The 25,722-nt window shown below is 34.9% G+C and overlaps 1 protein-coding gene across 4 annotated transcripts in view; it reads left to right on the forward strand.

The window, feature by feature from the left end:
• The window catches only part of NKAIN2 (sodium/potassium transporting ATPase interacting 2), a 978,136-nt gene that overhangs the window by 646,251 nt on the left and 306,163 nt on the right, over positions 1 to 25,722 (forward strand). The gene's annotated exons all lie outside the window — the stretch shown is intronic.

Raw genomic sequence — 25,722 nt, forward strand, 5'->3', positions numbered from 1 at the left:
ACTTTGGTACTTATGCTACAGCATATTATCACTTTCCAAAACAACGTAACAGTTTTTTTTTTAAGTCAAGCAAAATGGTTAAGCTTGCAAATTTAACAGAACCTAAGGATGGAAGATGTAAAAGACCTGTAGATTTTCTTCCATGGGTAGATGTAAATGGTAATGAAGTGTTCCTTGAAACAAATTTAAATTAAACCATGAGCTACCTTCAACAAATATATGAAAGTTCAAGAAGAATTGAAAATGTAACTGCCGTTAGGATCAGACAGTACCGACGTGCTGATGGGCCACATTCTCAGGTGGAAGGTAGTTTTCTTTCTCCTGCACATTAATAATGACAGGTGGTGCTGGAGATAATTTTAACCAGATTATGGTGAACTGTAGTTCTGATTCAAAGGTTTTTTTCACTGCTTTGTTTGAATAAAGTATGACTGAACACAGTTTAAAATTCATTTATTTCCCAAAAGCATTTGAAGATTTTTGTGAGAGAACTGATGAGGTACTTGCGCTTTTTTTTCCAAAATAAATAAATAAATCTTTGAAAAACTTAAAGCACTGATTTTTAAAGGGCTTCACAGACTTTTGTGTGAAGATAGCTTTCTCTAATTCCTGAATGTGAAGATGCCTGTTCACAGAGCTTCCAGACCTGAAGTGTGTATGCTTACATGTGTGTGTGTGTTTATAAAGAATGCATAGAAAAATAATTTCTTATCCTTGGACTTTTAAAACAAAGCTTCTCCTGATTGGCAAGATATGGAAATCATTTCAGCCAAGAAGTGAAAACTTATATCTCTTTGGTGTTTACATCTTGCAAGAAAAAGTGTTCTTTCTAAGTAAGCTAAGCTTTGACTAGCATCTGCCTCTTGGTCAAATTTGAGGCATCTGAATCTCATTCAAAAGCCTTGAAGGAAGCTTTAAATCAATCAAACCCATTTCTTTTATGAACTCGAGCACCTGCATGCGTGTATGTGTGTGTGTGCATGTGTTTGAGAACGTAAGAATAAATGTATACTCTGCTGATTTTTGACAGGCATGTTTAAGGCATAGTCTCATTTGCTAAAGCAATCAAAAGCAAAAATATAATCAAAATTCTCAGATACCAAGTTTTTAAACCAATTAAATATTAGTCAGTGTTAGGACTTTAAATTATTCAGACAAGGATTTCCTTTTTTAAAGCAATGCTATGTGCATTGTGCTAACAAAAGAAGTATATGTGAAGATAGCACCAAATCATTATAGCTCAAGTCATTTATCTTTATTTAACAATCACTTATATCTTGCTTACTATATTCCAATCTGTTTGCAAATATGAACTCACTCCTCTTAATATAATGAAGTGGGGACTTTTTGTACCCCTATTTTATTTCTTACATGTACATGACATTGAAACACAGACAAGCCGAGGTCCAAAAGCTCATGAAAATGGTGGACCCCCGATATGAATTTAGGCAGCCTTCTGTTCATGGCATCTGTTTTGACAACATCAAAATCTGTGTTCTTAACCACATACCCAACCTCCTTAATCACTGTCGCCCTTCGAACTGAAAGCACTTTATAAATTCTGAGTCTGGGACTTCCAACCAAAATTAAATAATCCTGAAAAAGGAAGGAGAAAGCTATCCCACTCCGCACTAATTCTTTCTGTCAAATATCCCAAGTACTTAAAAAGCATCCCTTATAAATCTCTTTCAAGGGGTAACAGATTTTCTCTAATCCTTAACCAAAGGAGAATATAAGAGCTACTGTGGTATAAGTATTAGTCCACAAAGGCAAATAAGCTAGAAATATGCCTTAGTGCTTCAAAGCCCAACTTAGCTTTCTAACTCTGAGCCTCCTGTAAGGGTCCACACCAGGTGTCTGCTCTTTCCCTAGCATCTTCCATGGTGTCAGGATATTGAGGGGGAGGAGGAAGTTGGGTTATCTGCTCTTATAAGTGGTCCATGCAGGTTAGGAATGAGATACCTATTTTTCCAATTCTGGAGACCTGTTAGTTTTCTGCTACTTTGTACTACGTGTAAGAGCCAGGAATCTTGCCACGTTGCATGTGACCCTGCCTGCTTGGAACTACCTGTCGGGCACTTCCCCCGTAGTGCCACCCCTGCCTAATCCTCTAAAATAATTTCTCTCTCTCTTGTCTCTATCTCTCTCTTTCTCTTTGGATGTTTGGGAGAGAATTCCAGGGTTTTCTTCCATGATCTGGTCAAAACTCCCTGAAAATGCCAATAATTATCCTTTTGCAAAGACCTTCAGTACTTTGCACACAAACCCAGGGAGACTGGCAGGTTATTTTGGGTTTCTGCTCTGACACAGTTTCTCACTTGAGGTAATGAGAACAAAGCCAACTACCTGCTAACATGCGGAAAGGTGAGGAAGACAATTCTAACCCGAGCATCAAGTTTCCTCTTATAAATATTATTCTCATCTCAGAATGATTCCCCTTCTCTTAAAGAAAAAACAAAGAACTTTTTTCCTAAAGCCAAGCTTTGAGAGGTTGAGTATATTCTATATTAACAGGTATAAGGAAAGGGCTTTTAAAAGAAGAATATTTATCTTAATATTAGTTGCACTATTAGATCAGAAAACAATGTTGTTTGACAAACACTGCTGTATTTATCAAATAAAAACTAGATGGTACATTCAGCATACAGATCTTTTTTAAATGCCACTCTCAAATAAAAGGAGCCAAGCATTCTTTGAAGAAATGACTGATTCTAGGGCTACAGCAGAGAACATGGAGATGAGCCTGGAATATCTGGTAACACCAGAAAGGAAATGATAACACACATACACACACACACACACACCGAATGAGGACATGTCAAAGGGGTATAGGAGCCAACAGAAAGAGCTCCAAATGGCCAAAGCTGGAACAAATTAGCAAAAAAATAAATAACAGTGTTGGATTATAACTCAAATATCTCTGAGTCTATACCAATATAAATAAATGATTAACTAGAGAATAGACAAGTCTCCTGTGCAGAAAATTTCAAATAACATTTGTAGATAGTATGCCCTCCAGAAGGTAGAGCATAACTAGCCATTTCTTAAGTGTAGGCTGCCCATAATGACTTCCTTCCAGAGAGTACAATATGGAAATGGGGGAAAAAAGTAACTTTACAGTGAAAAACCTGACAAATACCATCTCAGTCAGATGATCAAGGTTAATATCAATAGTAGTCATACATCATGTTGATAGCATGTAGTTTTTTTTTTTAATTGGGGTATAGTTGCTTCACAATGTTGTGCTAGTTTCTTCTGTACAGCCAACTCAATTAGCCATATATATACACATACCCCCTCCCTTTTGGATTTCCGTCCCATCTAGGTCACCACACAGCATCGAGTAGACTTCCCCAAACTATACAGCAGACTCTTACTAGTTATCTATTCCATCATAGCAGTGCATACATGTCAATCCCAATCTCCAGGTTCATCCCACCACCCCCCTTTCCCCCCTTGGTGTTCATGTGTTTGTTCTCTATGTCTGCATCTCTATTTCTGCTTTGCAACTAGGTTCATCTGTACCGTTTTTCTAGATTCCACATATATGCATTAATATATGATATTTGCTTTTCTCTTTCTGACTTACTTCACTCTTTTTGACAGACTCTAGGTCCGTCCACATCTCTACAAATCATTTCTTTTTATGGCTAAGTAATATTCCATTTTTTATATATATATATATATATATATATATATATATATATATATATACTACATCTTCTTTATCCATTTGTCTGTCGATGGGCATTTAGGTTGCTTCCATGACCTGGCTGTTGTAAATAGTGTTGCAGTGAACATTGGGGTGCCTGTGTCTTTTTGAATTATGGTTTTCTCAGGGTATGTGCCCAGTAGTGGGATTGCTGGGTCATATGGTAATTCTATTTTTAGTTTTTTAAGGAACCTCCATACTGTTCTCCCATAGTGGCTGTATCAGTTTACATTCCTACCAACAGTGCAAGAGGGTTCCCTTTTCTCCACACCCTCTCCAGCATTTATTGTTTGTAGATTTTTTGATGATGGCCATTCTGACTGGTGTGAGGTGATAACTCATTGTAGTTTTGATTTGCATTTCTCTAATAATTAGTGATATTGAGCATCTCTTCATGTGCCTCTTGGCCGTCTGTATGTCTTCCTTGGAGAAGTGTCTATTTAGGTCTTCTGCCCATTTTTTGATTGGGTTGTAGTCTTGATAGGATGTGATGAGAATGGTGCTATCCCTTTGTGGTCCTTCTCCCAAAAAACACATTACCTCAGTCTAATCATAAGGATAAGAGACAAACAAAAATTGAGGGAAATGCTGCAAATTGTCTGACCAATATTCCTCAAAAATGTCAAGGTCATCAAAAGCAAGGAATGTATAAGAAACTGTCATAGTCTAGAGGAGTATAGGGCAATATGATGACTCCACATTAAATGTAATGTAGTCCCTTGGATAGGATCCTGTAACAGGAAAAGGTTATTACGTAAACACTAAGGATATCTGAATAAAGTATGGATATTGGTTAATAATAATGTATTGATATGTATTTAGTAGTTGTGACAAATGTACCATACTAATGTAAGATGTTAATAATAAGAGAACAGGTTGTGAAGCATACAGGAACTGTCTTTCTTCTATCTTCACAAACCTTTTGTAAATTTAAAACTGTTATAAAATAAAAGGTTTATTTTAAGAATTCAAATGGTAACCTAACAATCTATGAGATGGACTGAGTCAGCTCATTGAGCTTGCCCGGCCATATTGTCTCAGCCAACGTACACCCCCAATGCCGCCCTTTACGCAGTGATGTGGCAGAAAGAATTCTGTCAGTGACAAAAATTATGGCATGGGAGAGGGTTAAAAATTAAAAGCTTTACATTTTTAAGTTTATTATTGAATCACTTATTTGCTCAAAAATATATGGAAAGAAATTTAAGAAGAAAATCTCAAAGCAGCAAGTTTTCTTAAATGGTACTTTGCGTTCTTTTGGTTTGTTTGTTTGAGAGTCTGCAGTAGAATACAATTTGAGAGCTTTATGGAGAAATTATAACTACTGTTAATTTTTTTTTTCCAATTCAGGCATGTAAAGGGATACTAATATGCAGTTTTGTTTTTTTTAAAGAAGGAAAAACAAACAAAAAGAAAAACCAGTAGCAGATTGAATTCAGATAAAGGTACTAAACCCAATTAGAAAGAACATTAAAAAATAAAATAACAAACAATGGGAAAAACATAAGAGCAAGCATTCCTCTCCTTAGATGGAATCACAGCTGTAAAATGCTGAGACACCAAATGCATTTTGCCTCAACCAGATTACAGAGGAAAAGACGCTCTTATTTTGGATGGAGTTCAGAATTTGACACCGTCTCTCACCTTTTGAGGTCACTTGCTTTTTTGTTCATTACAATGCATAAACTTTGCTCATACCTTGTTAAATGCCAGATCAGTGTAAGTGTAGTAATGAAGTTTGTTGTTTGTTTGTTTATTTGTTTGCTTTTTGAAAAGTCTGCACAGCATATTGAGAGGCTTTTCATTTCAGGGCTTAAAATATTTAATGAGCAGGTGGCTTACTGCCAGCTACAACTTACTACTCACCCGCTATAAAGAGAAAAAACTATAAAGTTCAACATCAGCTACTCTTACAGCCCGTTCAGGCCTAGGTTTGTAGGTTTGCAAGTACATTAGAAAAAGCTTACAGTGTGTGAAAAGAAAAGAGTATGTGAGACATAAAGGAGCAGATATTGTTAAGATATATGCCAGTGTCTGACTTGTCAGCTTATACATTTACTTTTCTTTATGATTATTAGAATTTGTAGTATTTTGTAACTAAAAATGCAACTTGCTTTACTTCCAAGATGTTGAGCTATCATCATCATCAACATTGTCATAGTTACCATCAGCTTTACTAGAAATAGGACCTTAAGCTCCTCCACTTGAATTTGCTTTGCAAAATTGTCTCTAGAGATATTTTTATTCTTAAAATTTCTTTGACATTACTCCACTTATTATTATTGATGTGTTAACAGAAAACTATAATTTCTGAAATTGCTTTATAGTGTGTGAAGTGGTTCTCAATAACAAATTTCTGAAATGTAGTAACTTTAGGGAATCTAACAAGAAGAAGGAAGCTTTAAATTCCCTTATAAATGATCAATTAATATAAGACTTATACACGTCAAAGAAGAGACTGTGCAACCCAAAGAAGGTTCACAGATGCTTGTAAACTCTTATTGGATTTGACACTGGACACTTAGAAGAAACCTGTTTATTAGTGATTTATTTCCTGGAAAGTTAGAGATACCAAATTTTTGTGCAATGAGTCACTCCAAAGGAAAGACATTATCGTAAGAATTATGACAAGTACTCTGGCTTGTGAAGAAGAAAATCTTATTCCCAGCCTTGAGCTGGTGTAATATGACTCTGATAATACCCTTGGGTCTCAGACTCTACATCGTTGTAAAAGAATCAGGGAAGAATGGACTACGAGATCTTTTCCAGCTCTAAAATTGTTTCATTGTATAAACACAGATATTTTTATCCTCTACAAAATAATTAGTACTATATGTCATTTTGTAAAAGTCTGTTTAGGAGTAGTTCAATCACATCTGCCATTATCAAGTAAAAATTGCAATTCACTTTAACCTGTGATAGTATTATCTTAATCAGCTGCTAATAAATCAGTTGTTCTAAATTCTATTTTCCAAATCTTTGATACAGACTTTTATCATTATTGAAATTTAGGGACAGAAGTGTTTCCTGTTTCAAAGATTTAATGAAGCATTCTTTTTAAAGGTTATTACCAGGTTATTTTATATCAAAGCAGATCATAACTGAACTTCATTCTTATATAATTTACTCTGACTTTGAGAAATTCCTTTACATATTCATTAATAGAGAAATCTTGAAATCTGTGGATCCCAAGAGACCTGTAGTGTTTCTGTAGATCATGCATGTTCTCAGTGGTGGTGCAGTTTTCTCTCAAGAGAGCGAAAATTGGTTTATTGAGGGAAGATTAAAAAATAAGTTAGCTATTTTGAGTGTTTGAGGCCTTCCAAAGGGCCTTAGTATGTATACAGATATAAGGATATCAGTGAGATTAAAATTTTATGGGGAATGTTTAGGAAAAAAATGTCTAAAAAGGTTTATTAGGGGGACAATAATGAAGAAAAGGTCGCATCACTGAAAAGCCAAAGCAATTTAAATATATATTTTTAAACCCTCAAAACTGTATCTGGGTGAGAAAGCAGAGTGCCAAGTTACTTCGCAAAGCAAATTAAACGGACTGAGTTATAAACCTTTCAAAAATTAGACTTATAATGAGCGTGCAGACAGATCTTTAACTGTAGCAATTCCTTCAAGGACTAAGCCACTCTAACATCCTTTGGGAGCCTAACTGAAACTGATTATGGTTGACATCTCATAATAGACTTTAGTTTAAATGATTTCTTTTTGGATCTAAAAACAGTTTTGGTTCCATGTATTTCTAAAGTGTGCAATATACTTCCTTTATTTTTTAATAATGATATGATGTCTAAAATGTTAAAATTTTAAAAGTATGTCGAACTGCCTTTGAAAACACAAACATGAACTAAACCAAAGTGTAGGCCACACGAATCACATTCTTTGTCTTCACTTGGTGTTTGTGTGGACTACTGAACTCCTGGGAGCTTTACGTTTTGACAGGTGGAATCTTTAAGAGGATCGTTTTCTTTAACACTGTATTTAAGCAGAGCCTAGGGGAAAGTAACAGTTGCCGTCACAGAACTGATTTCATTTTGTAAGTGTGTTTAAGAAAATTAATCAGCTTCTGTGATTCATAGTTACCAAGGAAGATGCACAATTTTGATATAATATTTGATTCTGTTGAAAATATGTGTGGGAGGTATATGATCAAATAGTTTTGTATGGAAGCAATTTCCCTTTATATTATTTATGTTGAAAGATTTTTGCTAATAACAATAGTAATCAGCTACACTTTATAAGAAATGCAGTATACAAACTGTAATACCAATGACACTAACAAAGCATCAATTATAACTGCATTATTGTAAAATGCTTCTATTGCAGTGAATCTGTCAAGTTCTGATCATGTGAATTTTATTTTTGCCAACATCACTTCATATGCCATAGCCATGAAAGAATAAAAGGAAAGAGAATATGTTTTGCATCTATGTGTCATGCATTTCACTAAGAGATAATCACATCCAAGAAATGTGGGAGTTGAGTCACAAAACAGTAAGTACGTGTAATAGAGCAAATCAAGTCAGAAAATAGGGTGAGAATAGCACTACTGCTCATCTTTCCAACTCTGAGCATTAAGACTTATATCTCTTAGCACTCATATTTCCAATTTAAATGAAGGTAAATATATTTTCAACTTTTGACTTCCTAATTCAGACCTAGAAAAAAAAGGAACCTGTTTAGTCTACTCAGGACTAGAAAAAATGTCATGCAATAGAAAAAGGAGAATAAGTAAATATGAATAATAAGATAAACTATGAATAAGAATATACATTTTATATTCCATCATAGTTCATAAAATTGGATTTTAAATCTATATAAGGACAGAAGTGGAAACCACATGAGAATCTTGATATCTTAGAATCTCCAAGGAAATGAAAATTGTGTACAGTAGCAAAACTATAACAAGCAGTATTATAAATGATTTTATTAAATATTTTAATATAAATCAACTAAAATTAGATAAGATGGCTTTTTAATATTTTATAATCAATAACCATATTTTAAAAAACCAAAATAGTGGAAACTTCATATAATTTCCCAGGATTTTGCTCTGAAATCTTAAACAGCCCAAGAGCTTAGCACAGGCTACAGCAATTTTAGATTGGAGGTCAACATAAGGTATGTCAAGAGCACTAGTCTAGAAACACTGGGCATAAGTGCACTTGCTAACTGAGTGACATCTCTGGGTACATTTCCTTTTCTTTTTTAAAAGAGGTAGTTGGACTGATGCATGTTTCTGAAATCATTAGATCATGGCCAACTCTGAGAAAATGATAGCAGCTGTGCAATAGCTATTCATAAAAATCCACATATTCAAAAATATTTTCATTTCAACAAGATTCTCTGTGTCCTTGAAGCCACTTTGTGGGACCCTTGGGACCCATTGGTTTCATGAACTCACAGTTCAGGAACCTTGAACTGAGATTATTTTAAGGACTTCTTTCACCTACGATATTTTTGTCTGTGTTTCTAAACCAAGTTTATTCTAAGTACCATGGATTGTATAAATTTATATTTTGAAGCAGAAATCAAATGGACTCTTTTTACTTAATTACATTTATGGAATACAGATAGGTCCAAGCTTACTCAAGGAGAAAAGTCAACCAACCAAATTCAAGAGGGAACTTATATATGTAACTGGCTAAACCCTAAAACTCTTGAGTGATCCATGATCACAAGTCTGTTCCTAAATCATTCTCTACTATAATCAGAAGGCCAGTAACTAGTGTTTTTTATTATTGTTGTTTTTATCCTTCAATCAGAGTTGGGCTTCCAACTCCCTAGGAAACTCCCTAGGAAAGACAAATGATAAATATCTGGTAGCAACACCTTAGATGCTAGTAAGAAAAAAGATTGTGTGGCAGTCAAAGACTTGGGTCAGAATTCTATCGCTTTCTTTTACTGGCTGGACAACTATGACAATTTAATTTCTGACTCCAAACTTTCATTTCCTGTATTTGTAAAATAGAGTATAAAACCTCCAAAGCAGGTTTTTGTGAGATAACAGATTACAGGCATACCTTGTATTGTGCTTCACTTTATTGTGCTTCACAGATACCGCAGTTTTTACAAATTGAAAGTTTGTGACAACTCTGCACTGTCAGATGATGGTTAGCATTTTTTAGCAGTAAAGTATTTTTTAATTAAGTTATGTACCCCCTTTAAACTTAATGCTATTTTACACTTAATAGAATACAGTACATGTAAACATAGCTTTTTTTTTTTTGACATATAGTTGATCTACAGTATTCTATTGGTTTCAAGTGTACAGCACAGTGATGCAATATTTTTATAGAATATACTTCATTTAAAGTTATTATAAAATAATGTCTATGTTTCCCTGTGCTGTACAATATATCCTTGTAGCTTATTTATTTTTTATATACTAGTTTGTACCTCTTTTCTCCTATCCCTATCTTGCCCCCTCCCTTCCCTGTGCCCACTGGTAACCACTAGTTTGTTCTCTATATCTGTGAGTCTGTTTCTGTTTTGTTATATTTGGGTTTTTTTAATTAGTTTTTTAATTACTTATATTTTAAATCAAAATATAAGTAATAACATACAGTATTGTCTTTCTCTGTCTGACTTATAATACCCTCTATGTTCATTCATGTTTTTGCAAATGTCAGAATTTCATTGTTTTTTATGGCTCAGTAGTATTCCATTGATATATACCACATCTTCTTTATCCATTCATCAGTTGATGGACACTTAGGTTGCTTCCATATCTTGGGTATTGTAAATAATGCTGCTATGAACATTGAGTGCATGTACTTTTTTGAATTAGTGTTTTTATTTTCTTTGTCTATATACCCAGGAGTGGGATTGCTGGATCATATATTTGTTCTGTTTTTAGTTTTCTGAGGAACGTCCATACTGCTTTCCATAGTGGCTGCACCAATTTACATTCCCACCAACAGTATACTAGGGTTCCCTTTTCTTACATCCTCACCAACATTTGTTATTTGTGGTCTTTTGGACGATAGCCATTCTGACAGATATGAGGTGACATCTCATTGTGGTTTTGATTTGCATTTCTCTGGTGATTAGCAATGTTGAGCATCTTTTCATATACCTGTTGGCCATCTGTATGTCTTCTTTGGAAGAATATCAATTCAGGTCTTCCTATGTTTTTGTTTTTGGATATTAAGTTGTATGGCCTGTTTATATATTATGGATATAAACGCCTTATTGGTCATATCATTTGCAAATATTTTCTTCCATTTAGTTGGTTGTCTTTTCATTTTGTCAATGGTTAAACATAACTTTTATATGCACTGGAAAATCAAAAAATGTGTGTGACTTACTTTATTGTGATATTCACTTTATTGCAATAGTCAGGAATTGAATTCTCAGTATCTTTGAGGTATGCCTATACATACATGCACACACACATATACGTATGTATAAAAATCCTCCAAGGCAGGGTTTTACAGAGATAAGAGTACACATACATAAATACATATGTGCATGCATACATATATGAATAAATATACATATATGTGTCTATGAATACACAAGTATACATGAATATATACATACATGTGAACATGTGCTGTGTGTGTGTTCTAGCAAGGTGCCCAGCATATAAAAATTCCCTAAACAAGATAGCTTATATTGTCTTCAACAAGCTCCTGGCAGCATAGAAAGCACCTTGTGCACATTAAAAAAAAAAAAGGAGCTCCTTCTGAACAAGAACATTATCAAAAGATGCCTATTCCTCCTGGCTAATACAAGCCAGTCCCATGGCTCAGGACTAGATTTCACCTATTACTCATGCCTTGAGCTGGGCATCAAAAATGGCTCTGCTAGACATTAAGCTGTTCTCACTCTGGTTCTTGCTATGCCCTATACCAATAACTCTCAAAGGATGATCCCCAGACCAGCAGCAGCATCACTTGGAAACTCGTTAGAAATACACATTCTCAGGCTCCACTTCTGATCTAGTGAATCAGAAATCTATGTTTAATCAGCCCTCCAAGTGGTTCAGATGCTTTCTAAAGTTTGAGAACCACTGCCTCATACCAGGTTCCATTCTCCATTACACCAACAAGTCGTAAGTAGTGTGAGCAGACTCTGTCCTCCTCCTCCTGTTTCTCTTCCTCCTCTGTATACTTCTCAACCAAAGAGAATTTACCATACCATGCTGAAGGGATTTGAGGACACTTATGTATTATAAAGAATAAAAGCTTCTTTGGCTTGGTGTTATACATTTTATTTCTTCTAAGTGTTACATCTCCTACTGAGTACCTCAGAGTAATGACAGCTGGTTATGCTTTCTTGGGGTTCCCTCAGGTGACCTCCCCATCCTGTGATCTCTATTTGCTTCTGCCTGAGCCCTCCTCTAATAAAGCCCCGCCTGTGAGCAGGTCAGCAACTCAAATCACCATCTATAGAGTGAGGCATTTGGGCAAAACTATACGTTCAAGTCAATGTCAAAGCTCCTTCTTTATGATCCAGTATACTATGAGTTGTACAGGCAACTAGGTTGATGCTATGAAGATCCATAAGAGGTATAGTCACCTGGATGATAACTCTGACTCTAAGTATGAGACGTGTGGATTTCTTTCATAAAGCTGAGTGGAAGAGTTTTGTCTTAGTTATTGTGTCTGACCCACCTTCATCTTTAACAAGCTGACTCCAAAGATTGCTGAGTTTCCATTTTCACTCTTGATGTTAGCTCTTAACCCCGGGCTTTTCTCACTCATCCTTTACATGTTATAAGGAATAGAGAGTAATAAGACAGTAGGGACTTCAAACAAAATGAAATAGATTGAAACACAGGGAGTGCGCTGAATATTTCCCAAAACTCTTTTGCTAGTCAGCTGAAGGAAATATGAAGTTTGTCTCCTCAACATCGGAATGTCACAACAGCAGGATTTCATAGGGACTCATTTGTGAAATATTTGGTATAATATAAAGGATAGTTTATAAAGTAAAAATAGAAATGGGAAGTGGATAAATGCCTCAAATAGGGAAATACTGAAAAAAAAACCTCTTACTCTTTTATTTTGAATGTGTGCAATGTATCTCATTTTGTTTGTTTTTAATTAGAACTTTTTCACATTTATTTGCTCTTCTCCTGTATATTTGGATATTGATCTTGACTTTACCAATTCTCTCTACTGCTTTATATTAAAGTAACATTTTTAAAAGCTAGGCAATGGAATGATATGAGCCTCAAATCTATAGGTTGAGTGTGGTCCATTCTTAATATTGTCTAACATTCTAGGAATTTCTGATGCTTTTTATTACTATAATCAGTAAACATTTTTTGCAGGGATTTGAGGACCTGTCCTTTATAGAATTCGAAAAAAGAAAGTTTACTTCTAGTTTCATCACCTTTCCTATTTCCCCATGTACCCATCCTGTTCACACTATTTCTTAGTTCTTCAGAGAGCCAAGTGGGAGATCTCATTGGATGGATATGACCTTCAAGTCCGACTCTTGCTTTGCCCACCATCTGAATCTATAATTTTTTTATCCTATGTGTGTTTCTTCACAAATCTTAGTTCTGACTACTATGATAATCTATCAATAATTTAAGCTAAGATAGTGGTTTAAATGTGTGTTTTCCCAAGGTTATAGATAAGTCTTTGGTAGGTTATGCATAAAGTCTGCTCAAGACTCGAATCAAAGGAACCACAAGGAGGTTTCCTGGGCCCCTCCAAGTAACTTTCAAGCAGTGTGTCTTATAACTTGTGAATTTAAGGAGTTTATGCTAAAGTATTTGGTGAAACAAATCATCATAGAAAATAAATATCCATTCCCATTCATAAACAGTATTATTTGCCCATGTGCCCAGAGGTGTCTAAATTTCTCACTTACATTCTTAATATATTTAGATGTTCTGCTTCCAATGATTCTGTTCATTCAAGGTCTCTACTCTAGAAGCTGATAGTCTTCTTATTTACCAAGGTCCCTTCAATGTACAAAAAACAAAATACCACAGAAGAAGATGAGGTTCCAACCTTATTAGAGTAGCCTTTATCTGATTATGGAGACAGACATTTGGCACAAGAAAATCCTCCTTTTAGTTAATTTCTAAACTATGCAAATATGCCCACTCTTAAAATTCCACCAGTTTAATTTACTAAGAATTTTAATATATTAATCTTCCCAAATGATGTGACCTTTTAACAAGGGATTTCAACATAGTGACTAATATGAGAATTGCAGACCATGTGGCAAGTCCACAAGGAATATCTATTTGAACAGTTGGATTTGCTCACTTTCCAACACTCACAGCAGTAATTGTTAGAGATTTAACATACCTTCTTATAAAAGAGAAAAAACAGTATCCTTGCATATTGGAGATAAGGCTCTTCTTACCTTTATGTTTCTATTTCATGTTTAGAAGCAAACAGAAGGTTGCTTTTATAAGGTTTTTATAATGACTTCCTGGTGTTTTGGAGTGTTAAGACTAAGAGAGAGCTCAGAGAATATCTGCTCCGAAAGAATTTAGCCCCAGAAAGTGGACTTGCCCAAGGTTACAGAGGAAATTAAGAATGTGCCAACATAAGATCTCTTACTAAGTCCAGTTCTCTCTCCTTTGCACTGTAACACCTTTCACGTGATTTTGTTTTCCTATCTTCCTAGAGTTATTCAGAGTAATGTTTGTTTATGTTCTTGATGTTAATGACAATGGCAGCTAATACACTGGAAATTTCCTTAAGTAACTTGACAACCCTATATGTGACATTGTACATCACTTAAATTGAAAGAAAAGTATGACTGATGCAGCACGCCTCAAAATTAAGTCTGTCATAAACTGCTCTGTATGAGTCATAGAAGCCACAATACTGTATTTAGAATAATAATAAGACAAGGAATAATGGCATCTTAAAATTTAATGAGGTAGTTTAGTTTAAATGTACATTGTTAGTTTGTGTCAACCTACTGCCCATTGCAAGCAGCACATTTTTTAACAACCTTGTGCAATGGGGCTGTAAATTACTATAATTAAATTAAGCCATAACCTTATCCAGGCAATATGAGATATTTATACTTTGTTTCTGTAATCATATTATCTGCTCAGAACAGAAGCTACAGTAGAATAAAAAAAATCAAACAGCACCATCAACCATGTCACTTATAAATTTTCAAAGGGAAAATAAAGCTACTTGGGATTAGCTATCCACTTTCCAGGTATGTCCATCACCAATCTCTGATGTAAGCAATTACCATTTAATGCATCTTTGTTAACTGATTGTTAAATTTGAAAGCAGAGCACAATGTGGGATAAAAAAGTTTGCCTCAAATAAGCATACCTGCATGCCTTTTCGTTTCTTTCCAATCTCATTTTAAGATTATAGGCAGATGGAGAGAGATTACTAGTTTGATTTCATGGGATGGTACAGATTCTGAGAGACAACTCTGAACCCTGGAAGCAATATAATAAAATTAGCTTTTTTTTGATGATTCCTCCATTATGATTTTCATAAAATTTGTATTGTGCTGGGACAATTTTTCATGGATTATTTTTAGGTATGTACTGTTTTCCTCTGGGCATGGTAATTGGAGTTGGAAGGAGATGCTTGTTAATAAAAAGACAGAGAGGGATTAACTATTTTCTCCTCTCTTTTATTTCAATTGTTTGTAACATCTGATAGCACTTGTCAATATATAGATAATATATAGATATATATAGATATATAGATAATAAGTTCTTTGAAGTCGGTGCTTTAATTTATTCCAAGACTGTAAGTGCCTAGCATAGTACACAGTACAAAGTAGGGTCTCAATAAATATTTATTGAAAGAATAAAAAATTGAGGAAAGGAATGAGATTTGTTTTCTTCAGATATTATGATTTACAAACGCTAAACCTTATTTTTCACTTTTAAGTTCCTGGAAAACTTCCTTGTATGGGTTAAACATCTCAGTAGTGGGAATTGAACAGTCATATCATGTCATATCATTTATACCTTCCACAACCACTTTTAGTTTTAAGAAAATTAGGACCTCAAATTATCATGTTCTAGTTTCTGACTTCACCACTGATGCCTTGTCTAAGTCACTCAAAGTACTGAAAAAAATATGGATGGAGAAGTCACCAAATATATTCACATTTTTTAATCATGATAAAGAATAATCATCACTGTGATAATTACCGTACTATGTTCCTCATCCTCTTTGTCTGTGAGAGATACCAAGTGGAGGACAGGTCAGATCTTGCATGACCTCATCGTCTTTGCATTTCACTTTTTAAAACTATATGTAGTGTTATAATCATACAAGAGCTGGATTTGACAGCATAACTCTTAAGGCCAAGGTTAGATTGTTACTTGGCCCTAGCTATACGTTGACCTTGTTCAGTAGAACTTCAAACACATAAGATTAGTTGTTAAAAAAAAAAAAAATTCAGCTAGAGTGTTTGTGTGTCAGTCAAGTTTCTTGGAGCACCCTGGAAAATAGCAAAAGCAAAACAAAACAAGAAAGAAAACAAGTCAGTTCCCAGTAGACTATGAGTTGATATGTCAACATCATCAATGAAAAGAGTGAGGCCAAATGAGTAGTTTCCAAACGGAGTTATGTACATGTGGCAAGGGATTGTGGAATTTCTCTCAAAGGAAGAAGAATATATAGAGTCATAGATTTGTTATTTTAATAATCCTTGCCCTTGGGGCTTCCCTGGTGGCGCAGTGGTTGAGAGTCCGCCTGCCAATGCAGGGGACATGGGTTCGTGCCCCGGTCCAGGAAGATCCCACATGCCGTGGAGCGGCTAGGCCGTGAGCCATGGCCGCTGAGCCTGTGCGTCCAGAGCCTGTGCTCCACCACGGGAGAGGCCACAACAGTGAGAGGCCCATGTACCGCAAAAAAAAAAAAAATAATAATAATCCTTGCCCATGGTTCACTGTTTCCTTTTTATGACATTAATAGCTAGTAGTTTAAAAGGTGAAAAAAAATGTATTTAAATACAAATAACCAAATGTTCAGTAGTGGAACTATGTTGCTCTGTATGTTTTTCTCCTACGTGTTAAAATAGCAAACAGTAATATCATTAATTTCAGTCATGTGAGTTTAAATAAATTGTGATTTACTATTTTTTTTTCTTGTCAGTGAATATGTCAGACAGGAGGCTAATTAGTTTGAAATCTCACTTAGAATATCTTCTACTTTATAATCTCTATGCATGGAAATTGACAGTATTTAGTAAAAGAGAATGCAGTTCAGTACCATTAGGAAAAAAATTGTTCTTATATTTATCTTCCTGTAAATGAGAACAAAGAGATAGAGACCATTTTGTCTAATTGCTGTATTATTCAAAATTGATGATATTTTCTAAGTCCTGAAGATCATATCTAATTTTTAACTGAAGCTCTAGGAGGGAAGATACTTTCTAGAAAGAGCTCATTTATTTTAGAATCAACTTACTTATTTTTCTCTTATTATCATGAGGTATATGCCAAGTTGCAATACATAATTTTCTATATTTAGAAATTTCTGACTGCAACATTTAGGTTAAAATTCCTTGAAATTAATATCTTCGGAGAAAGTAAATATCAGTTTTCAGAAAATGATGAGCCCTCATTAGTGAGGCAAGCACTAGATAAATGCTACACACGTGTTATCCATTCATTTCCAAAAATAACTTATAGTTACTGTTATGTCCATTTTACAGGTGAGGAGATCAGAGTCACACGCCAGTAAATGGTAGAGAAGGGATTAGAACTCATTAGCATGACTCAAGAACTTGAGCTGTGCTGTATTGTGCTGTACTTTAACCCTGAATTCTATGTTTTGTTTTCAAATCTTCTACTAATTTATTCATTGAACAATAGTTTAATCTTTATGAATTTCAGTTCTCTAATTAATAAGACAGACATCTTAGCACTTCAGAAAATAAACGCTATGAAATGTTGTTAAGAGTGCAATGCGAAAGGTACTATCATGTACTACATTTGGAGTGCAGATGGGCACAATCTTTTTTTTTATTCATTTATTTTTTTATTGGAGTAAGTTGATTTACAATGTTGTGTGAGTTTCAGGATAAATTAGGAGACTGAGATTAACATAATACACACTACTATATATAAAATAGATAACTAATAATGACCTACTGTATAACACAGGGCAGTTTTTTTTAAAGCAATTTGGAAATATAAATCAAGGGCCTTAAAAGTTTTTGTACCATTTTTAACCTTGTACTTCCATAGCTAGTAATGTATCCTGAAGGAATAATCACAGGTGTGGTGAATGATTTATGTCTAGCCTGTGACCATCTTTGAAGAGAATGTTCAACAATACTAATAAATTTAAAATTTGTAAATTACTAGATAAGTTGACATGACAGAGTATGTTCTCAATTCCAAAGCATGCAAGTAATAAAGTTTGTAACTGAGATGAGTGACAACATATGAAAATCAAAACGATTTGACTATTTCGATTGGTGGTAACCAGTAAACTTAAAATATTACCTTAAAGAACAGAAACAAAAGAGTAGCATCTGCACAAGGACATGCTCACATTTGTCTGAGAAAGGCCTCTAGAATTTAGATGAAATTTACAATAGAGAAGTACGGGCAACAGTCATGGTGTCTGGGGACCATGGAAGCCAATAACAATAAATGATTAAAAAAGAAAAAGATTCACATCAGTAAAAATATAAGAAAATAAAGTAAAAGGAAACCCTTTCGATTTGATTGTAATAGCTAACCTGTTACTGACATTTATAGGTTACAGAATACTTTAATATTTTTTTATGATTTTCACACAACTGTGCAGTAGGTATTACCTCTAAAAGAATAGGTTCATTAGAGTCATTAGATTTCTGAGGACTAGGTTGATAATTTTAATTGGTAAGTAATATGTTCACATGTCTTGGTACTATGTTTTTGTCTGTATCCTAGATTTTTAACTAATTTACTGTATATAATTCCTTTGATCTTTACAATAGGGTGTCCTTACATCCTATGTGGTATTTTAATGTAAAATAGCCTTATTTCATAGATGCCAGATTCAAATAATTTAAGAAATATTTTTTATTTTACACACATATGTCAAATATAACATGAAACTTCCAGCCAGATCAACTTGGATAAAAATGAACATACTGAAAATTTTTGCCTTTGGTTAATTTCTGAAATTTAGTCCTTCTGGTTTCTTGTCAACAGTACACCATGGTGGTCAACAGACAGACTTGCACACCAAGTAGATGAGTTCAGACAAGTCACTGACCTCTGTAAGCCCATTTCTTCATCAGTAAAATGGTGTTAATTATGGTACCTATTTATAGGGTTATTATAGTGATTAAATTAGAAAATAACTGTAATGGATTTAGTACTATGCCTACCACACAGTAAGCACATGCATAACATATTAGCTATTATTATTGAGAATATTTGAGGGAAAATTGAATCAATCACACATTTTATTACTGTGGGGCTTTGTTAAAGTATAATGAGCTAAATCAGAAACACACAGAAGCATATTTAGTAATAATGCTTGGCACGTATTAAGGCTTCAGATGAATTAAATAAGTCAGTGAATATGACAACTTTAACCTATAGAAATGTCATAGAGTTATTTCTGCGTTATAGAAATGATAAGAAGAAGAAATATACTTCAAGCATTATCTCATTTGAGAAATACTCCTGTGGATTCAGAGTAATATAAATTGAAATAGGTTTTGTCTTAAACATCGAAACTGTATAGACATGCTGTCCTATAATTGACTGATAATGATCAGGAAGTATGTCCTCTGGGTTTAGCCTGCTAACATTACATGAACTAACTTCTATAGTTAATAGCTAATTGTCAGTTGGAACAATCTTTTCCCTGTGCTTTTGGAAAATCCTTTGATCATTACATATAGGGACCATTATTTCGTATTTCTGCATCTTCACCTTATACTATCTCCTATGCTGATGTGTCTTCTTTTTTCCCCCCGATAAACTCCAACATTTCCAGTCCTGCCAATCCTCCTGGAGAGAACCTTGCCAGCACCTCCCACCTTCCCTAGTAGCCCACAACAAATGACTGGTTGACAGAACCCCTTGCTTCAGTGGGAACCAATGTGAGAGCCTCCTTTGAGACCAGGCTGCAACTTTTCTTCATATGAGACAACATTCATACTTAGCTATCCCCCTCCTATTCTCCTTTCTCCATTCCCCTTTCCCTGAGAACGTCCTCTCTAAAAATCACTTTCTCAAGAATATCTGTCACAGGCTTTGCTTCTAGAAAATGTAAACAAGACAACTTTTCTGATTTCTCTAGACCAATCCTTAGACAGCAAACTCCATCATGGATATGCCTATTCCAATACCTCTGTCATAATGCAGAATGCATAGTATTGCATTGATTTAGCTGTCTTTCTTCCCTACAAAACTGAACTCCTTGAGAGAAGGAACACTCATACTGTCTTTGAATTCTTAAAGCTTTGCATAGTGCCTGGCACATGTCACTCGCTAAATAAATATGCTCCCTTTGTATTAGCACTAAGATTGGATCTTTTTTAGATACACTCATTCAAACACACAAGAATATTCACACACACACACACAAAAGAATATTCACAAACACCTTTAAATATAAGCAGCAATATTTCAAGTACAATAAGATTCTAATTTTTTTAAAAAACTCTTACACTGCATTTTAAAATCAAAATATTTGGCTTTTATTAAACCTGTGATCTTTTAATAAGGATTTCCTGAACTTAATATATTTAATGAGAGAATACCATACATGTAATTTGAAAAACTATAATGTGTAAGTATAATTTTATATTATATTTTATTATATATTGATATATATATATATATATATATATATATACCTAAAATAATGACAATATTGAAGTGAATAGTGAACTTCACTTAGGTTGAAATATAATTGAGGCCAAAATATATTTAATTTTGAACTGAACTCCAAACAGCACAGTGTGAGTACATAAAAGTCATTTGATTGTCATCAAAAAGTCTTTTGTATATTTTAAGTCGGTACATGTTTATGTTTATGAGTGTTGCTTTGATTGAGGAAAAACCTGATTTTGCAATCCGTTTTAAGCTTTCTTCAGAAAAAATAAAAACAGGTATTGGCATTGGTAAAATAGGAAAGTGGGGAACTCATTATATGGATACTTTTCTAAAGCCATGTTGTTCTTACTAATATGAAAAGTACTGTACTTAGGATTTTAAATATTTCTATATAATTGTAATGGAATTAATATTCTGTATTCATTGGTTAATTCTCTGCTTTATGATGATGTATAATAAATGCCTACTAACTACAAATGACTATTAAGGACCAGGCAAGCAGCATGCATAATGACTAATTTGGGGTGTTCTGAGCAAGTACTTACATATTTTCAGTAATGCCGTATTCAGATGACAACATTTTGGAAAGGAAATGAAGTCCATTTATTATCACAAGCAATATCTTAGGTTAGGTGTTTATTTTCCCCTTCATTTCCATCTTAATAATACAGCTTTATTTTCTTTAGTTTTGAAGAGTATTATGTTAAAAATATCTTCATTATTTAAATTGAATGGGAAATTTTGCTTCTATGATTTAAAAATTTTTTATAATCACAATGAGGTACAAAAACTTTTGTTTTGTTTTTTCTTGGCCATCCCCTGCCTTAGAGCAGTGCCTCTCAAAGTCTAATTTGAGTATGAATCACCTAGGATCTTCCTAAAATGCAGACTCTTACTGAGTAAATGTGGATGGTGGCCTGGGTATCTGCATTGCTAAGTAGCCCCAGGATGGTGCCAAGGTTGCTGGTCTGCAGACCACACTTGGAGGAGCAAGGCCTGAGTTGCTTATCCTTTGCAGTCCCAGACTTAGTCATTAATTCTTTCAATGACATTTTGAATGATCCCAAGAGATGTTGCCTCTGCAGAGTTACTGTGACCTCTCCCTGATTTGGACCTCCAGCAGAGGCTCAGCAGCACTATTTCAGGATCCATCTCTGATTCCTTTGACTTTCCCCCAGGGATGGTGCCAAACCATGGACAAAGTCAGCCTAACATGTTGGCTCTAACACTCTAACATGTTGGCTTGCAGGAGTGGCTTTATCAAACTTTGGTGAAATTTTGTAGCTACCAAGAAAGTGGAATTGGCACACAATCTATAGAAACTTTGCTATGACAAGAAGACAAGATAGTGGCAGTTTGAGAAGTCTTTCTGCATGAAAACAAATTAAGATGCCTTGACAGCTCTGAAAAAGCTGTTCTCCTTGGCATTTTACTTCTTCCAATGTTCTCCAGTCGTGTTATCTCAATTTCTCATAAAGCTATACTTATAGCCCAGGAATTTCTTCCGTAGCCAAGTCACACCTCAGAGTTCTGTCAGTTGTGAATAACCCTCAAGAATTTTTATTCCCTTGTCAAATGTGCCTGTATAGTATTCCAGCCATCATCCCTTTCATGTCAATAAAACTTTTACTTTCCCAAGGTTTTCACAACTCTGATCTTATATCTTCTTATCTTCCTACTGAATAAAATAGTAGAGATAACTTTTTAAAATATTCATTGACACTATAAACATTCATTAAATTCCTGCTACAGCCTAGGCTATTGATAGGTACCAAGGAGGATATAAAGATGAGTAAGTTTTGGTACTGCCCTCAAAGAACCTATAATGTAGCAGAGAGGTAAAAACATGTGCATGAATTGAAAGGTAGAAAAGGATCGGTGCTTCAGTGAATTACATATCGCATACTGGGAGAATTTCGCAAAGCCTGTGATGATTTCCAGCCCAGTGCAGTATGTGGAGGATATAGAAGGCACCACAGCACAGTCGCTTCATAGCTGGACTTTGAAAAATGAGTAGAATTTAGAGGCGGGGTGGGGGCAGGAGTTATGGCAACATATTATGGAGCTGGAAACTAGGGATGCTGCTTGGGGAATAGGTAGTGTACCATCTTTTTGTTGTGGTTGTGGCCGTTGTATTTGAAATGTGGAGAAAATAGATTGACACTAGAATATGGGTGGGTTATACTGGAAAGATGAGGGTTTTGACTTGTACTCACATTCCTTAAAGTCTTCTTTTACAGCTGAATGCAGTGAGGTACAAGGAGATGAGAGGACTTGTATGAGGTCAGATAGCTTGCAAATGGCAGTATTGTATTTTCAACCCAGTACCTGAGCTCCCAGTTCTGCCCTCAAGGACAGTGACATGGTCCATCCAAATCCACCCCTTCCCAGGAGCCAGCAGGCCCCAGCCACTCCTGGGGGAGTCAGAGGGAGGGAGAGACAGTCACTTCACACCCTGGGGACAAGAGGGTAAAAGGCAACAGGTTCTTATCTGAAAAAAGATAAAGGGTATCATTGAACACTCATTTGGTTTTGCTTTAGGAGTTTTTTGTTCTGAAATTTCTAGATTTTGTGCAACCCTTTTTTTTTTTTAATTAATTAATTTATTTATATTTGGCTGCACTGTGTCTTCGTTGCTGCGTGTGTCTCTTAGTTGCGGCCAGCAGGGGCTACTCTTCGGCACGGTGCACAGCCTTCTCATTGCGGTGGCTTCTCTTGTTGTGGAGCACGGGCTCTAGGCACAAGGGCTTCAGAAGTTGTGGCGCACGGGCTTAGTTGCTCCGCGGCATGTGGGATCTTCCGGGACCAGGGCTTGAACCCGTGTCCCCTGCATTGATAGGCAGATTCTTAACCACTGTCCCACCAGGGAAGCCCTGTGCAACGCTTTTTAATATATTTTTATTTCTGTAAAATTACAAACTTTTTTTTCTCTACTCATGCTTCAGGTGTATCCCTCTTTACAATATATATGACTTGCCATCAAAAAAACACAAATGTGTAAATTGCATTTGGCTAGCCATCATATTTAATTTTTTTCTTAAACTGTGTTATTACCTCCTAGGTACTTTATGCAGCACATTTGTTCAAAATAGGTAATACATCATCATGGCTTTTCATAGTGAAGAAGGGGATTTTAATGAAAATGCCACTTTTAATAAGAAACCTCAATAATATGTGGTCTTGGTTGTTCCAGCTGAGATATTAATGTCTGGCACTTTTTTTCCAGAATTCAGTAAAAAAGAAAAAGTGAGGAGTATGATTTGAAACACAACACAAAAGATGTTGGGAAAATAATTGTCTTGAGATAGGACATGCAGTGTATGCAGAGTAAAATGTTCAGTATTTACTGCATGGTACATACTATTTCTTCTAGGTGTTTACTTTCTCTTATTGCTACCAAGCCTCAAAGTTAAAAATAAAATAAACAGATCAAACTAATAATTATGTCAGGCAAATTTTAATGAATAAATTTTTATGAAATTTTAATGGAAAAATTCAAATTTTATGGTTTTAGATTTGTTTCTAGAAAAAGAAGAAAAATAGACAAAAATTTAAAAATCCTCACTGTTCTACTTTAAAGAGGTGTCTCCCCACACTAAAGGAAACTGAGCATCTCAATTTTTACATATAAGAAGTCCTCAAAATGTGTATTTCCACGTATTATTTTCTCTCCAACCCAACCAAGTGGCCATATAAGCTGTTCAGGGAGACTATATATAGCTAAGAAGAACAGGATGGGTAATATACCTTCCTGTTTTCAAAAAGCCTAAATGAGGAATAAAGGCAAGAGAGTTTGAAGTAGGAGAAAGTTACCAAAAAATGTCATTTATTCATTCATGCAGTATTGAGTGTGCCAGGTGACAGAACTCTGTATCAGGTCATGTGCAGCAGAGGGACAATGTAGAAAGATTGGCAGGGGCCGTGCATGAAGGGCCTGAAAGCCAAGCAAACAGATTGAATTGTATTCTCAGCCTAGAGCCTTCAGAGTACAGAAATGCCCTTGACTATTTGTGAAGGAAAGGACCTGACAGGAAAGGATGGGCAGACGTAAGCAAGAACACGCTGTAAAAGCTAGCAAAACTGAGGTACAGAGTTTAGTGAGAGCTTAGCATGCTAACTGTGGGCCTGCACAGAGATTGTGAGTTTCACAAGGTAGGGTCTATGTCTGTTCTATTTACTGTTGCCTTATTCCCAGTTAAGCATATAGAGATCTGGCATACGGTAGGTACTTCTTATATATTGACCGCCCTAACTCTCAACTTGATAGGCGAATAGTCATCCTGAAGCTTTTAAAAAACTTTTTACAAAAACATTTTGAATTCCTTGTTAAGCATACTTTGTATTCTGTTTGATAGTAGTTATTACCAATTTTAAATGAGTTATACTAAATTACTACTGAATCATACCAATTAAAACAAAAAGCAGGCAAAAGAAGAAAGCAAGTAGGAAGTCTAAGGCTACTTCTGTTAAAGTCGCACATCACAAATTCTCAAAAACATGTTTCTCCTAGGAGAGCAGGAGTAGGATTGTTTTGAATGACAGAACTTATACGGCATCTCAACATATTGACCAAGAATAGGGAATATTGGCTGAAATATGATAGAAACCGGATATATACATTGTAAAACACATAGACCACAGTTATGTTAGTGCCGTGATAGTGAAAACATATTTTTCATCAAGATAAAAATCAAAGAAAATCTGAATGTCTTCTTGGGGAAAGATTTTTCTATCATGTCTGAGATTATCTTTTCTATTCTTACTCTCTTTTTCACTGTATGTCAGTGATTCTCATTGTCAGAGAGCTTGGTATTTTACATGCTGTGAGTAGTACGTAGGACATTTCTGGTAATTAATATAGGTTTCGAAATAATTTCTGCATCAGTTAAAGTACTGCCAAAACAGACTGTTATTAGAAGGGTATTGTTGGATAAACAACAAGGGTAACAATATTTATACCTATCTTGTCTACTAACTCACCATGTCATTAAGTGAAATACTCACATAAAAAGAAAAAGGATTAGATGATTATTTCAAGTCCTTTTAAATGTAATATTTTTGTAATCCTAGTCATCAATAGACACTGTATTTCTGAACTCTTTTGGAACTCTTGGCTTTCTATTTTTACCGGTTTATATATGCCTCTAATACTTATAAACAGGTCTTATTGGAAATTGTGGATCTTGTAGTCCATGCAAAGAGAAAAGACAAAAAAAAAAAAAAAACCAAAAACACAAGT

The sequence above is a fragment of the Globicephala melas genome, chromosome 14 (assembly GCF_963455315.2).
Source record: "Globicephala melas chromosome 14, mGloMel1.2, whole genome shotgun sequence".
In the NCBI taxonomy this organism is placed as follows: Eukaryota; Metazoa; Chordata; class Mammalia; order Artiodactyla; family Delphinidae; genus Globicephala; species Globicephala melas.